The 14,463-nt window shown below is 43.7% G+C and overlaps 1 protein-coding gene across 4 annotated transcripts in view; it reads right to left on the reverse strand.

The window, feature by feature from the left end:
* The window catches only part of ENOX1 (ecto-NOX disulfide-thiol exchanger 1), a 400,166-nt gene that overhangs the window by 252,337 nt on the left and 133,366 nt on the right, over window positions 1–14,463 (reverse strand). The window contains exon 3 of one of the 4 annotated variants that reach the window (XM_070751412.1): window positions 4,185–4,310. The exons of the other annotated variants lie outside the window; for them this stretch is intronic. The gene's annotated coding sequence lies outside the window, so the exon portion shown is untranslated. The remainder of the gene's footprint in view (window positions 1–4,184; window positions 4,311–14,463) is intronic. 4 annotated transcript variants of the gene reach the window in all.

A 14,463-nucleotide genomic window follows, 5' to 3' on the forward strand; every position in this document is an offset into this window, starting at 1 on the left:
TGACTCAGGAGAAGAGGAGGAGCCTCTTCTTGATGCTTGGGTATGCAGGGTTGTCAGGAGACATGAGTGGCTAAGCAGAAGGAGGTCTCTGCATAGATAGATCTCTAGAACAATTGACCACATCCTTAGGCTATTTAAAATTGAGCCACATGATGCTTCAGTGCGGAAGTCAACTTTTGTTATGTTCCAGATGTCTGCTCGGATTTCTCTCTGAGAATATTATGATTTAAATGATGAATTACGAACTGGGGAGTTGGGCTCGTTATCTCCGAGCTTCCTGCCAAGTCAGAGTGAGTCAGTTAATGAGAGCTGCGTGATCAAAGAAAATATATGTGAATGTTGGTTTTCTCTTTTGGACTCTAATTAGCAGCTGGTATCAAACTGACTTATTTCTTGCTTCATTGCTGGATTTCTAAGTCCAAATCTTCCTGCTTCTAAAATATTAGAATGACATGCTTAAATCTTGTAAAATCTGTGGGGGGGGGGTTGATTTCTTGGGGGGCTTGTTGCTGGGACACAACAGTATGTATCTGGTATCAAAAGTATCCATACTAACTAATTATCAGCTTTTAAGGATGCCAATGAACAGTTAAAGGGATTCCTTTGTCAAAATAACAGCTCTTCAGAAGTTAGAACTATACTAAATTTGTGTGTGTTTTTGTGTATGTGTGTATGTGTTTGTGTATGTACGTACAATAGAAAGCATCTAGTTGTTTTAGTATTGGATTGTTACATGCTGTTTTTATCACTGTTGTTAGCCGCCCCGAGTATGCGGAGAGGGGCGGCATACAAATCCAATAAATAATAATAATAATAATCTATAGCAGTGATGGCAAAGCTTTTCTTTCCTCGGGTGCCAAAAGAGTATGGATGCACACTATCGCACATGCGCAAGTGCCCACACCCATAATTCAATGCCTGGGGAGGGCAAAAACAGCTTCCCCTGCCCCTAGGCAGTCCTCAAGAGGCTGGAAACGGCTTGTTTCCCAACTTCTGGTGGGCCCAGTAGGCTCATGTTTCACCTTCTCCAGGCTCCAAATGTTTCCCTTGAGCCAGGGAGGATAAGACACCTTCCCACATCCCTCTGGAGACTCTCTGGAAGCCAAACACGCCCTCCAAGAGACTCTGTACAGGCCCCAAATCAGCTCGCAGGCACACACATGCACGTTGGAGCTGTGCTAGGGCAACAGCTCGCATGCCAGCAGATATGGCTCCACATGCCACCCGTGGAACCCATGCCATAGGTTCGCCATCACTGACCTATAGTAACTTGAGGGATTGTGTTGGGAACTGGATAGGCTCAGTTAGCTAGACTGAAATTGTGGGGGAAATCCAGAATCAAAGAATGGCAAAGTACTTCACTAACATTGCTCGGAAGAATTGAAGCCCAGATGTTAAATTCAACTAAACAACATCTTTACCTCTCTCATGTTTGCTTAACCACTTATCTTCCAATGAAACCTACAACACTAATTATCCGGACTTTTGACGCTGGCCATTTTCCTAGACTATTCTCCCTTTTTCATATTTTCTCTTTTGTGCCTGTAAAATAAGAAGGCAGGACCAGGCTGAGAAGAGCAGAAGGCCTTTGTTAAAAGAAAACCTAGTCAGAAAACAATTTCAACTCAATCCCTAGGACTGGCTGGGGGGGGGGGAACCCTGATAGAAATAGCTAAATTGACTGCTTGAATCAAAGAAAAGAACACATCTAACTTTGTTCCTCCTCGGAAATCATTTCTGGACTTTGTGCTTGAGAAGGGAACAGCTGAAATTTGGGGGTTTTGCTGCTTAGTCAGGTTTGTCATGCTAAATGACAGCAGTGATTGGTCTCATCCGAGACAATGATAAAACCGCACACAGGCAGGAGGTTGAAGTAGCCGCGTGGTGCGACCGGAACAATCTCGAACTGAACACACTCAAAACCGTAGAAATGGTGGTAGACTTTAGGAGAAACCCTCCCATCCTACCACCTCTCACAATACTAGACAACACAGTATCAACAGTGGAGACCTTCAAATTTCTAGGTTCTATAATATCTCAAGACCTAAAATGATCACCTTACATCAAAAACATCATCAGAAAAGCACAACAAAGAATGTTCTTTCTGCACCAACTCAGGAAGCTCAAACTGCCCAAGGAGCTGCTGATCCAGTTCTACACAGGAATCATTGAGTCTGTCATCTGCACCTCCAAAATTGTCTGGTTCGGTTCTGCAACGCAACAAGACCGACACAAACTTCAGAGGAGAATCAGAACTGCAGAGAAACAATTGCTACCAACCTGCCTTCCCATTGAGGACCTGTATACTGCACGAGTCAAAAAGAGGGCGGGGAAAATATTTACTGACCCCTCACATCCTAGACACAAATTGTTTCAACTCCTACCCTCAAAACATCATTATAGAGCACTGCACACCAAGACTAGACACAAGAGGTTTTTTTTCCCCAAACATCGTCACTCTGCTAAACAAATAATTCCCTCAATACTGTCATACTATTTACTAAGTCTGCATTACTATTACTACGAGTTTTTTCTCATCGTTCCTCTCACCCATCTCCTCACACTTATGGCTGTATGAATGTAACTGTTGGTTGAATCCTTAAGATTTTTGTTAATATTAATTGTTTCCTGATTGCTTATTTGTACCCTATGATAATCACTGTGTTGTACCTCATAATTCTTAACAAATTGATATTTTCTTTTATGTACATTTGGAGCATATGCACCAAAGACGAATTCCTTGTGTGTCCCATCACACATGGCCAACAAAGAATTCTATTCTATTCTATTCTATTCTAATCTAATCTAATCTAGTCCAACCCCCTGGAAACCATAAACCATTTCAGACAAATGGTTATCCAACCTCTTCTTAAAAACTTCCAGTGTTGGGGCATTCACAACCTCTGGTGGCAAGCTGTTCCACAGATCAACCATTCTGCCTTTCAGGAAATTTCTCCTTAGCTGAAGTTGCTTCTCTCCTTTATTAGTTTCCACCCATTGCTTCTTGTTCTATCCTCAGTTGCTTTGGAGAAGAGGTTGACTCCTTCTTCTTTGGGGCAACCCTTGAGATATTGGAAAACTGCCTCGGTTTACCTTCCCAATAAGTAACCAAGTCAGAAGATCATTTAAAAGCACTTTATTGGGGTAACCCTGATAAATGGGATCTCCCTATGAAAAACGAAAACCCCAAGACCCATCTTTTTATTTCTTTTTATACTTAACACAACAAAGGAAAATGAATTCCTTCATGGCACCGGACCAGATTACCTCAGGGACCGCATTCTGCTGCACGAATCCCAGCGACCAGTTAGGTCCCACAGAGTGGATCTTCTCCAGGTCCCGTCAACCAAACAATGTCGCTTGGTGGGACCCAGGGGAAGAGCCTTCTCTGTGGCGGCCCCGGCCCTCTGGAACCAACTCCCCCCAGAGATTAGAATTGCCCCCACCCTCCTTGCCTTTCGTAAGCTGCTTAAAACCCACCTCTGCCACCAGGCATGGGGGAACTGAGATACACTTCCCCCTAGGCCTTTAAACTTTTATGCATGGTATGTCTGTATGTATGATTGGTTTTTATATAATGGGTTTTTAACTGTTTTTAGTATTGGATTATTGTTATATACTGTTTTATTACTGTTGTTAGCTGCCCCGAGTCCGCGGAGAGGGGCGGCATACAAATCCAATCAATCAATCAGTCAATCAATCAATCAATAAGTTGATTGGACTGGATAAAAATAACCTGTCTTTTGCTTAGGAAATCAGCTGCATGTAGCCAAACAGGTGACATATTTGCATCCCATAATATCACCCGGGTTCATTAAAATGATGTCAGGAGGGGAATACATTGCAAGCCAAAAGGTTGTTTGGGGTTCACAAAAAGAGATCAACCAGACCCTAATTTGTACCAAACAACTTTTTTAATACACCGTGAGCTCATCATCTCCAGCCTGTTTTTATCAGTTTAGGAATGTTAAAAGCTAATCAACCTGAACATCATTTTAAGAGAGAGAGAAAGGGGGAAAAATCAATCCAATTAAAATACAAAGTAATTAGGTTAGTTTGCAATTTTCCAAAACCATGTCTTTGTGTCTCCCTTCAATAAGCAGGGAAATATTTTGCACAAAAAAGAAAAGAATTTCGGTTTGCAATGATTCAACTTCCAGGCAACTCTATCCGTTGTAACTCACTGTGTAATGCCGTGTCATAGACAGAAAAGTTGATTGGAGACTTTGCATCTAATTAGCAGAGGGCTGTATATTTTCTCCGTGACCTTTTAAATCAACGTCTGAAGGCAGATCCTTGGCTCATCCAAACTCCAGAGGAAAAAGAAAAGTAGAAAAAATAGTGCCATTTTCCAGAGCCCTTTCATGCTATCACACCGACTACAGGGATAAATCCCTAAATTGTTGTCAGCGTTCCTTTTAAAAGTAACAGTTGAATCCTCCTTCAAAACCCCTCCGTGCACTTATTGGCTTTATATTTTATTTATTTGTACAATTTATAATCTGCCTCAAGGTGACCAACAATGAAAACATAAAACATACACAGTTAAAATGTCACGCAAAGAGTTGAAACTATGATTCAAACTAAACCCAGCTAAAAACGGCCCTACTGAGCCCATTTCCAAAGAGAAAATGTATATATACGAAGGGCTCTCAGCATTTAAAACCAGGGCCAAATGGATGTCCTCTGGGGAAATATGTATTTTTTTAAAAAGATGGTTGTCCTTTCCTCCACCTTGGATTAGGGTTCTCAGGCCCCTGAAGTGGAAAGAGGAAGGGAGGGAGGGGGAGGGAGGGCAAGGACAGAGAAGAGTCACCCTTTCTGTTTCTCTTTGTCTAAGTTAGGGTAGGGTAGGATAGGATAGGATAGGATAGGATAGGATAGGATAGGAGCACAGTAGCATAGAGCAGAGCAGAGTAGAGTAGAGTAGGGTAGAGTAGAGTAGAGTGAAGAGAAGGTGGAAGAGAAGAGAAGAGATGAGTAGCAGGAGAGGAGAGGAGAGAATAAGTAGCAGGAGAGGAGAGGAGAGGAGTGAATAAGTAGCAGGAGAGGAGAGGAGAGAATAAGTAGCAGGAGAGGAGAGGAGAGGAGAGAAGGGAAGAGAAGAGATGAGTAGCAGGAGAGGAGAGGAGATCCTCCTAATTGGTGACAGGAATGGCATCTGGCCAGTAATTGCTCAGCTTTATTCAGTTACCCAAACTCCACCCTACAAGGGATTATGGGGTCAATTAAAAGAAGATGATGATAATTTTGGGGAATGAAAAGAGGAAGACAGAAGGAAGAAACACACAATGTAGTGTGAATGTCAGACCGTGGAGGAGATCTATCTCCTTTCACTTCAGCCTCTCTGGACCAAAACACTTGAAGCTGTCGACTCTACGGAAAGAGCGCATAAGACCTTGAAATGGATTACGAGGACTCTTTGTAGCAAATAAAATAAAATAAAATTATATCTACGGCTTCCGCATAAAAGAAGGGGTGGGCACAAAACCCCAAGACCAACCCCTCCCTTCTCAGCATCTGGGAGGTTCTCCCTATCTCCGAAAGTCAGACAAAACATAACCTTGAAATGAAAATAGAAAAAAGGGACAGAGGAGCAGATGTCACGAAGGGAAAGAAAAATGACATCCGGGCTCCAAGGCCTTCGGAGTCTACATTTGCTCTCCGGCTCATATATATTGCACTAACAGTGCTGACATGGCACCCGTTTTCCGGAAGTGTCACCATATTTCAATTTAGAGATCCCGACATTCTTGGAAACTTGTAATTACACCATAAAGAAATTGATGGATGCAGCTGGAGACTCTGGTGCATTTTATAGCCTTTCGAAATGGGGGGAGAGTAATAATTTGGGGTGCATGTATATTCCGAAAATAATATCTGATCTCAACTTTTTCCTCTCAAACCATGTGGCTGCACTACCCGATTGCTTTCTGACATAGCCACATAAATTAAAGAGCCTGCCTGTAGGGTCCCTGGTTCATTAATGTCTGTTTTATTCCTTTCTGCACTTTGGAAGACAAAAGAAAATGACTGATTGCTTTGAAAAAAATTATGATTATGAGAACAACGAAGGAAGAAGAATATAGTGGAGAATACAGCGGTACCTCTACCTAAGAACGCTTCTACTTACGAACTTTTCTAAATAAGAACCGGGTGTTCAAAGATTTTTTTTGCCTCTTCTCAAGAACCATTTTCCATTTACAAACCCGCACCTCCCAAACTGTAACCGGAAAAGGAAGGGAGAAGCCTCCTTGGGTCCCATCTAGGAACCTCCTGGGAGGAAACAGGGGTGAAAAATGTAGAGAGAAGCCTCCATGGGGACTCGCTAGGAACCTCCTGGGAGGAAACGGGTGAAAAATGCAGAGAGAAGCCTTAGTGGGGCCTCTCTAGGAACGTCCTGGGAGGAAACAGGGCCAGAAAAGGCAGGGAGAAGTCTCTGTGGGGACTCTCTAGGAAGCTCCTGGGAGGAAACAGGGCTTGAAAAGGCAGGAAGAAGCCTCAGTGGGGCCTCTCTAGGAATCTCCTGGGAGGAAACAGGGCTGGAAAAGGTAGGAAGAAGCCTCAGTGGGGCCTCTCTAGGGATCTCCTGGGAGGAAACAGGGCCAGAAAAGGTAGGGAGAAGCCTCCGTGGGGCCTCTCTAGGAATCTCCTGGGAGGAAACAGGGGTGAAAAATGTAGAGAGAAGCCTCCATGGGGACTCGCTAGGAACCTCCTGGGAGGAAATGGGTGAAAAATGCAGAGAGAAGCCTTAGTGGGGCCTCTCTAGGAACGTCCTGGGAGGAAACAGGGCCAGAAAAGGCAGGGAGAAGTCTCTGTGGGGACTCTCTAGGAAGCTCCTGGGAGGAAACAGGGCTTGAAAAGGCAGGAAGAAGCCTCAGTGGGGCCTCTCTAGGAATCTCCTGGGAGGAAACAGGGCTGGAAAAGGTAGGAAGAAGCCTCAGTGGGGCCTCTCTAGGGATCTCCTGGGAGGAAACAGGGCCAGAAAAGGTAGGGAGAAGCCTCCGTGGGGCCTCTCTAGGAATCTCCTGGGAGGAAACAGGGCCAGAAAAGGCGGGGAGAAGCCTCCGTGGGGCCTCTCTAGGGATCTCCTGGGAGGAAACTGGGCCAGAAAAGGCGGGGAGAAGCCTCAGGGCCTCCACCCTCCCTGTGGTTTCCCCAATTGCACACATTATTTGCTTTTACATTGATTCCTATGGGAAAAATTGCTTCTTCTTACAAACTTTTCTACTTAAGAACCTGGTCACGGAACGAATTAAGTTCGTAAGTAAAGGTACCACTATATTAAAATATTATCATCATTTTTAAAAGAACTCCGTTACCAGAGTGACGGTGGTATCTGAAAACACTTGCTTACTGAAGAGAGATTGAAATGTCACACGGAAGGTTTTGCAATGAACGTATTAAAAGCTAATACGAGAGGCCTCCAGGTCAACGTACGTCTGGCGAAAAACCTTCCGGGCTGCCTGAATCCATTAAAAACCCAGGAAACCACCACAACAAAAGCCCGAGCGGCTTCATCTTAATAGAAAAATTAAGCGATCCTTTGCTAGGTCAGCAACGCGGGGTAAGGAATGGCTTGTTTTACCTAGAAGCAATTAGGGAGCAAACTTTGCGCAGGGAGATTTAACGTCCCCTTTATCCTCCTTGCTTACAGCATGGTTAAGGGGTTATTTAGGATCTGAGGGACTGGCACGTGACTACACTACCTACATCTTTGAATGCTCTTTCATAATATAATCATAATTATTTTTTTAAAAATCACTTCCTGTTAATTAAATCGCCCTCAATCCAGAGAAAATTTGGATTATTCCAATTCTGGGTCAAATGTCAAAGGCAAGAAAGTCGTACAAGTAAGACAACTTGCTGCCATTTGCTATATATTAAGAAAAGAGAGGGGAAAAAATACTATTTGTAGGAAATCCTTTCCTTTTTATGTGAGCAGAATGGCCGTAGAAGGACAGGCACCGCCTGGTGCTTGAGTCAAGAGAGGAATAAGCCTAGAGCAGTGGTGGCAAACCTTTTTTTCCCCGGGTGCCAAAACAGTGTGCACACATGCTATTGCACATAATTCAATGCCAGGGGAGGGCGAAAACAGCTACCCCTACCCCCTGGAGGCCCCCTGGAGGCTGGAAATGGCCTGTTTCCCAACTTCTGGTGGGCCCAGTAGGTTCGTGTTTCACCCTCCCCAGGCTCCAAAGGCGTCCCTGGAGGCAGGGAAGAGTAAAAATGCCCTCTTCCATCCCCCCCCGGAGGCTCTCTGGAAGCCAAAAACGCCCTCCCAGAGCCTCTGTGTAAGCCAAAAACCAGCTGTTGGATCATGCATATTGGAGCTGAGTTAAGGCAACGGCTCACGTGCCAGCAGATATGGCTCCTCCTTCGCCATCACTAGAAGTAGATGATGCCAGACACGGAGCAATCTATGGGAGACCTTATGGTGCAATGGGCAAGGATAACCCATTCCCTTGAATCGTCCATCATCTTTTGCCTCATAGCTCACAAGAAGTTGATAGGATGTGCCAGAACTGAGCAATGTCATTACTTAGATGTAAATAATCTGAAATGTGGGCAAATCTTGCAGGACTCACAATAGCTCGCGCGGCTGCATCTCCAAGCACTCTTCAAAGGCAGATCTTAAAATTATAATAACATCAAATTATGATCTTATGATGATGATGACAACTACTCCTCTTTCCTTGATGATAATATTGGAAAGTCCCACTGGGACAGGTTAATGATAATAATAATAATAATAATAATAATAATAATAATAAGAAGAAGAAGAAGAAGAAGAAGAAGAAGAACAACAACAACAACAACAACAACAACAGAGTTGGAAGGGACCTTGGAGGTCTTCTAGTCCAACCCCCTGCCTAGGCAGGAAAGCCTACACCACTTCAGACAGATGGTTATCCAACACCTTCTTAAAAACTTCCAGTGTTGGAGCATTCACAACTTCTGGAGGCAGGCTGTTCCATTGATCAACTGTTCTGACTGTCAGGAAATTTCTCCTTAGTTCTAAGTTGCTTCTCTCCTTGTTTAGTTTCTACCCATTGCTTCTTGTCCTACCCTCAGGTGCTTTGGAGAATAGGTTGACTCCTTCTTCTTTGTGGCAACCCCTGAAATATTGGAAGACTGCTCTCATGTCTCCCCTGGTCCTTCTTTTCATTAAATGATCCATGCAACAGTTCCTGCAACTGTTCTTCATAGATTTTAGCCTCCAGTCCTCTAATCCTCTTTGTTGCTCTTCTCTGCACTCTTTCTAGAGTCTCAACATCCTTTTTGCATTGTGGTGACCAAAACTCGATGCAATATTCCAAGTGTGGCCTTACCAAGGCCTTATAAAGTGGCATTAACCCTTCACGTGATCTTGATTCTATCCCTCTGTTGAAGCAGCCTAGAACTGTGTGGGCTTTTTGGCAGCTGCTGCGCACGGCTGGCTCCTATTTAAATGGTTGTCCATGAGGACTCCAAGATCCCTCTCACAGTTACTACTGTTGAGCAAGGTACCACACATATCCTGTGCCTGTGCATTTTGTTTTCCTTGCCTAAATGTAGAACCTTAGGTTGTTTCTCTTAAGATCACCGAGACGTTGACTCAATCTCTAATCTTAGGATCCGATCGATGCTACATTCTTCTTGTCTTCTGGGTGATATAGGCATAGAGAAGCCGCTGAAGTCTTTCCAATCGCGGTCTCAGAATAAGCAATAAAATGGAAACACACGAGCTATTTGTCTCCACAATGCTGGCTTTTAAACAAAACCTTCCCAAAAATAAATGTCAAGTGTTGGGTTGCAAGGCAATACACTGCATCCTGATTAAACGAAATCCCTCGACAATTGTATTCTGCCTTTACAGATAAGGCCATAATGAACAAATGTTTACTTACTTTCCAGGGTGCGTATAAAGGCAGGCAGGCGCTCACACACGCCCTACTTTCTCCAGTATTTAAAACGTTATTAAGCAACATTTGTTGGGAAACAGAAGCTGGGTATATATTAGCATCCCCCCCGGATACGCCTGCATCGCTCAGAGAGATCATTCAATTTAGATCACATTACCCCGCGTAGAATCCTTCATGAGCAGCGTTAGGAAATGTGGCTTTAGGGAGCTGTCAAAACTGCGGGAAAATATTTCGCAGCAACTCAAGGATGAACGGGAGACAGAACACGGCAAAGTCAAAGAGCCGAGTGAATGGAGGTCGTATGAACTCTTGACACTCAACCACAAGTCGAGGGGGGAAAGCTACAGAAATATAGACCATTATTTTTTTCCCTGGGTAACGTAAACCATCGCCCTTTCTTATCAAGGTTGGATTTTGTTTCTGCCGTTGTATAGATAATAACAAAAGAAGAGAAGAAGTAACCCTCAAAGCAGTGATGGGCTCCTACGGGTATGGTCATGTACGCAGAACCAGTAGAAAAAAATGATTTTTTTTTCTTTTTTTTCTCTTCTGGGCTCTGGATCTCTTTCTCCTATCACAGTAAATGAGGTTGAATTTGTATAATTTTAGAAGAGCTGTGCTTGCATGTGTATACATATACTTTATTGTTGTGGTTAGCTCTGGCCCTGCTCCTGCCCCAAGGACTGTGGATGTGGGGGAGACATCCACATGCTGCAGGCCTGTTTTGCCCCCGGTGGAATCTGCTGATGAAGGCTCCCCTGACCAAGAAGACATGAGTGACAGGGAGGAGGAGAGTGTGGCAGACAGCTCAGAAGGAGATCAATTCTCTAGCTCCTCCTTGGATTCAGAACAAGAATTAATGATACAGCCACGCATGGGGAGAGCGATGCATAGGCAGCAACAACTGAGAGATTATTATCAAAGAAAAGGAGGCCACCTATGGTTGGGTGGGGCTGGGGTCATTAGTGAGGCTGCTATAAAGAGCAGCCTGTGGGTTTGGCCATTGTGGAGGATTATCTGATCGTTGTGTTTCCTGACTGCTTTACTGACTTTGACCTTTGTGTGCTGATTTTTCCCTGCTTTGAAACTAAACCAGAGCAAAGTGTGTTTCACTTTGTGAAAGAAGAAGGACTGTGAATTGCCTCACAGCTGCAACCTAAGTATCACAGAACTGATAAGGGACTTGTACAAATTACCAGGTTGTTTGGAGACGAGTGCTCTTTGCGATACCAAAAGAGGGCTTGGTTTAAGTGAATTTTCATTATAAAGAACATTGTTTTGAATTTTCAAACGTGTGTGTGTCTGAAATTTGTACCTGTGAATTTTTGGGAGGAGTCTACCAGAGAGCCAGACAGAACACTTTATATAGTAGATAATGTGTATTTTTGTGTGCCTGTGTGTACATATATGGCACATATACATAGAATTAAATAGAATATTTTGGATGTTCAATAACAGTAAATAGAGAGGGAAATTTTATTTCTTTGAGGTGAACAGAAGCCAGGCACCCTTGACGTGAGTGATGTCAAGTTGGCCACCTTTCAGCCAGTCACATGACCTTTAAGCCACCCCTTGGTCACATGATTGTCAAGCCACTCCCACCTGGTCACATGGCTGGCAACCCACACCCACAAAATAAGCCATGCCCACAGGGTGGTAGTAAAAATTTTTGCAGCCCTTCACAGCCTCAGAAGTAGTCCCAGATGAAGCAGAACCACTAGACCAGGAGTCTCCTTGGTCACTTTAAGACTTGTGGACTTCAACTCCCAGAATTCCTCAGTCAGCTTTGCTTTTCTGGCTGAGGAACTCTGGGAGATGAAGTCCACAAGTCTTAAAGTGGCCAAGGTTGGAGACCCCTGGTCTAGACCACCTCTGAAACAATGGTTTAGCCCACCCTAAAGGGAAATCTCAAATTCCAGGTAAATGTAAGTACTGCTTTCGAACTATGGTATTGGAGAAGACCCCCAAGTGTCTCTCAGACCTCAAGGAGATCCAATTGGTCAATCCTCAAGGAGATCCAATCAGACAAGACTGATAGGCTGTGGGTCCTTCCTCCTAAAGACAACTCCATCTATCCGTCTTTGGCCCTGGGAGAAAAAATCCCTCCCTCGGATAGGGCTTGCAACTTGGGCGTCCTCCTAGATCCACAGCTGAGGCTAGAACAACATATCTCGGCTGTGGCTAGGGTGCTTTTCGCGCAGGTTCTCCAGATTATCTCAGGGACTGCCTTCTGCTGCACGAATCCCAGCGACCAGTTAGGTCCCACAGAGTGGGTCTTCTCCGGGTCCCGTCAACTAAACAATGCCGTCTGGCGGGACTCAGGGGAAGAGCCTTCTCTGTGGCGGCCCCGACTCTCTGGAACCAACTGCCCCCGGAGATTAGAATTGCCCCCACCCTCCTTGCCTTTCGTAAGCTCCTTAAAACCCACCTCTGCCGTCAGGCATGGTGGAATTGAGATTCCCTTTCCCCCTAGGCCTTTACAATTTTATGCATGGTATGTTTGTTTGTTTGTATGTATAATTAGTTTTACAATAAGGGTTTTTTAGTTGTTTTAGTATTGGATTTACATGTTGTTTTTTATTATTGTTGTTAGCCGCCCCGAGTCTATGGAGAGGGGCGGCATACAAATCCAATAAATAAATAGATAGATAGATAGATAGATAGATAGATAGATAGATAGATAGATAGATAGATAGATAGATAGATAGATAGATAGATAGATAGATAGTTCGGCTTGTTTACCAACTGCAGCCATGCTTTGACCAGGAGGCTCTCCACACAGTCACTCACGCCCTCATCACCTCTCGTCTTGACTATTGCAATGCACTCTACATGGGGCTACCCGCAGGTGCAAAATGCAGCGGCAGGTGCAATAACAGGTGTACCATGGTATGTCTGTATTCCTCCATCTCTACGTGAGCTGCATTGGTTGCCAGTCGATTTCCGAGCACAATTCAAGGTCTTGGTTATCACCCTTAAAGCCCTAAACGGCTCAGGACCAGACAATTTACGGAACCGCCTCCCCCTTCATACCTCATTGCGGCCAGTAAGGGCCCACAGAGTCAGCCTTCTCCAGAGATACATGGAATTATGCTATACGGACCCCCCCAAAAAGCAGATTTTAAAAGGATAGTGTTAGGACTCTGTCCATAACTGTTGGGTTGGCAATATATTGGCTGCAGGTGTTGCAGACTGCCACAAGAGGGTGCTAGAGTTTATAGCTTATTTCTCTGAGTCACCCTCTCTGATTCTCTTTGTAAGGCTACTCACTGTTAGATTTGCTCTGCAATCTCTCTGTATCGTAGTCATGTATTACAGGTAAAATGTGTTTAGGCGTGATATCTTTCCTGATTATGACAAAGACAATTGGTAAGAAAGACTACATACTTGGTAATATTTGGATTGTTATTCTGACTTATTATGTGTATGACTTTAGACTGTTTATCTGAATATGTTATTTCTCAGAGTAAACTTTAATTTAAGTTTGGAGGAGGAGGAGAAGAAGAAGAAGAAGAAGAAGAAGAAGAAGAAGAAGAAGAAGAAGAAGAAGAAGAAGAAGAAGAAGAAGAATCTCAGACTGCAGTCAGTATTGAAGTTTTCTACATAACTTGTTGAGTTCCTGGAATAAAAATGAGCTGCAGAGCTTCCAATAAAAATTATAATATTTCTCCACCGAGGTGGGTCATTTGAAGGAGTGATTCAAATTCCGGAGATCGCTTTCCAAAACAGCTGCATTAATTAATCCCTCAAGAATATATACATTGACATGCAAGATGGGGGGAAGGCCAATTGACTGGGTGGAGCTTTGTAGGACTTCCTTCGCAGATGCTCACTGAGGGATTGATCCAGCTTCTTCCCCTGATAAGATTTCGAGACATGTTTAATCTTTAAAGCATTAAAGAAACATTTTTAATCTCATAATAGAATCTGTCCTTCGCCGCTGTAAGACTCTATTAAACCTACCAAACATCATCCAAATAGCGTTCTTCCAGGACGGTATTTGGATATGTTTGCCTTCTAAATGAGTCTATAAATACTCTGCATTTATTTACCACTTTGGTCAGGGTGATAATGGCTGGAGGGAAAGGCCAAAGCATTTATGATCAATCAGGAAGTGAGCAAAAGAACAGGGGCCCCTTTTAGAAGAGTAAAACGTAGAGTATTATGCAGCAAGGCAGAAGCTATTAGCCAGATCAATATTTGTCCTAGTACCTTAATAAATCATTATATCAAACAGCAGCTGCAGGATGAAGAAAACCTTATTCTACCAAAGGGGGATGTTTCCTATTTACAAAGAAAATGGCATTTAAATTCCAAAAACAACGAACTGGGTACCCAAAGGGAAAAAGATAAAACACATGTAAGACAAATTAAGCATTTGGAATCGCTAGCACGACAAAACACAGAGGTCAACAACATTGGCGCATCCAAATTTAAGATGCTTATAAATATTTGACAGGTGGGAATCATGCCAAGGTTTGAGCTGAGCTGAATTAGGGATAGGTGTTGTTGTCCACTAGCAGATTCGGACAACGAGGAGATTGGGAAGGAACATGGG

The sequence above is a fragment of the Erythrolamprus reginae genome, chromosome 4 (assembly GCF_031021105.1).
Source record: "Erythrolamprus reginae isolate rEryReg1 chromosome 4, rEryReg1.hap1, whole genome shotgun sequence".
Classification (NCBI taxonomy): domain Eukaryota; kingdom Metazoa; phylum Chordata; class Lepidosauria; order Squamata; family Dipsadidae; genus Erythrolamprus; species Erythrolamprus reginae.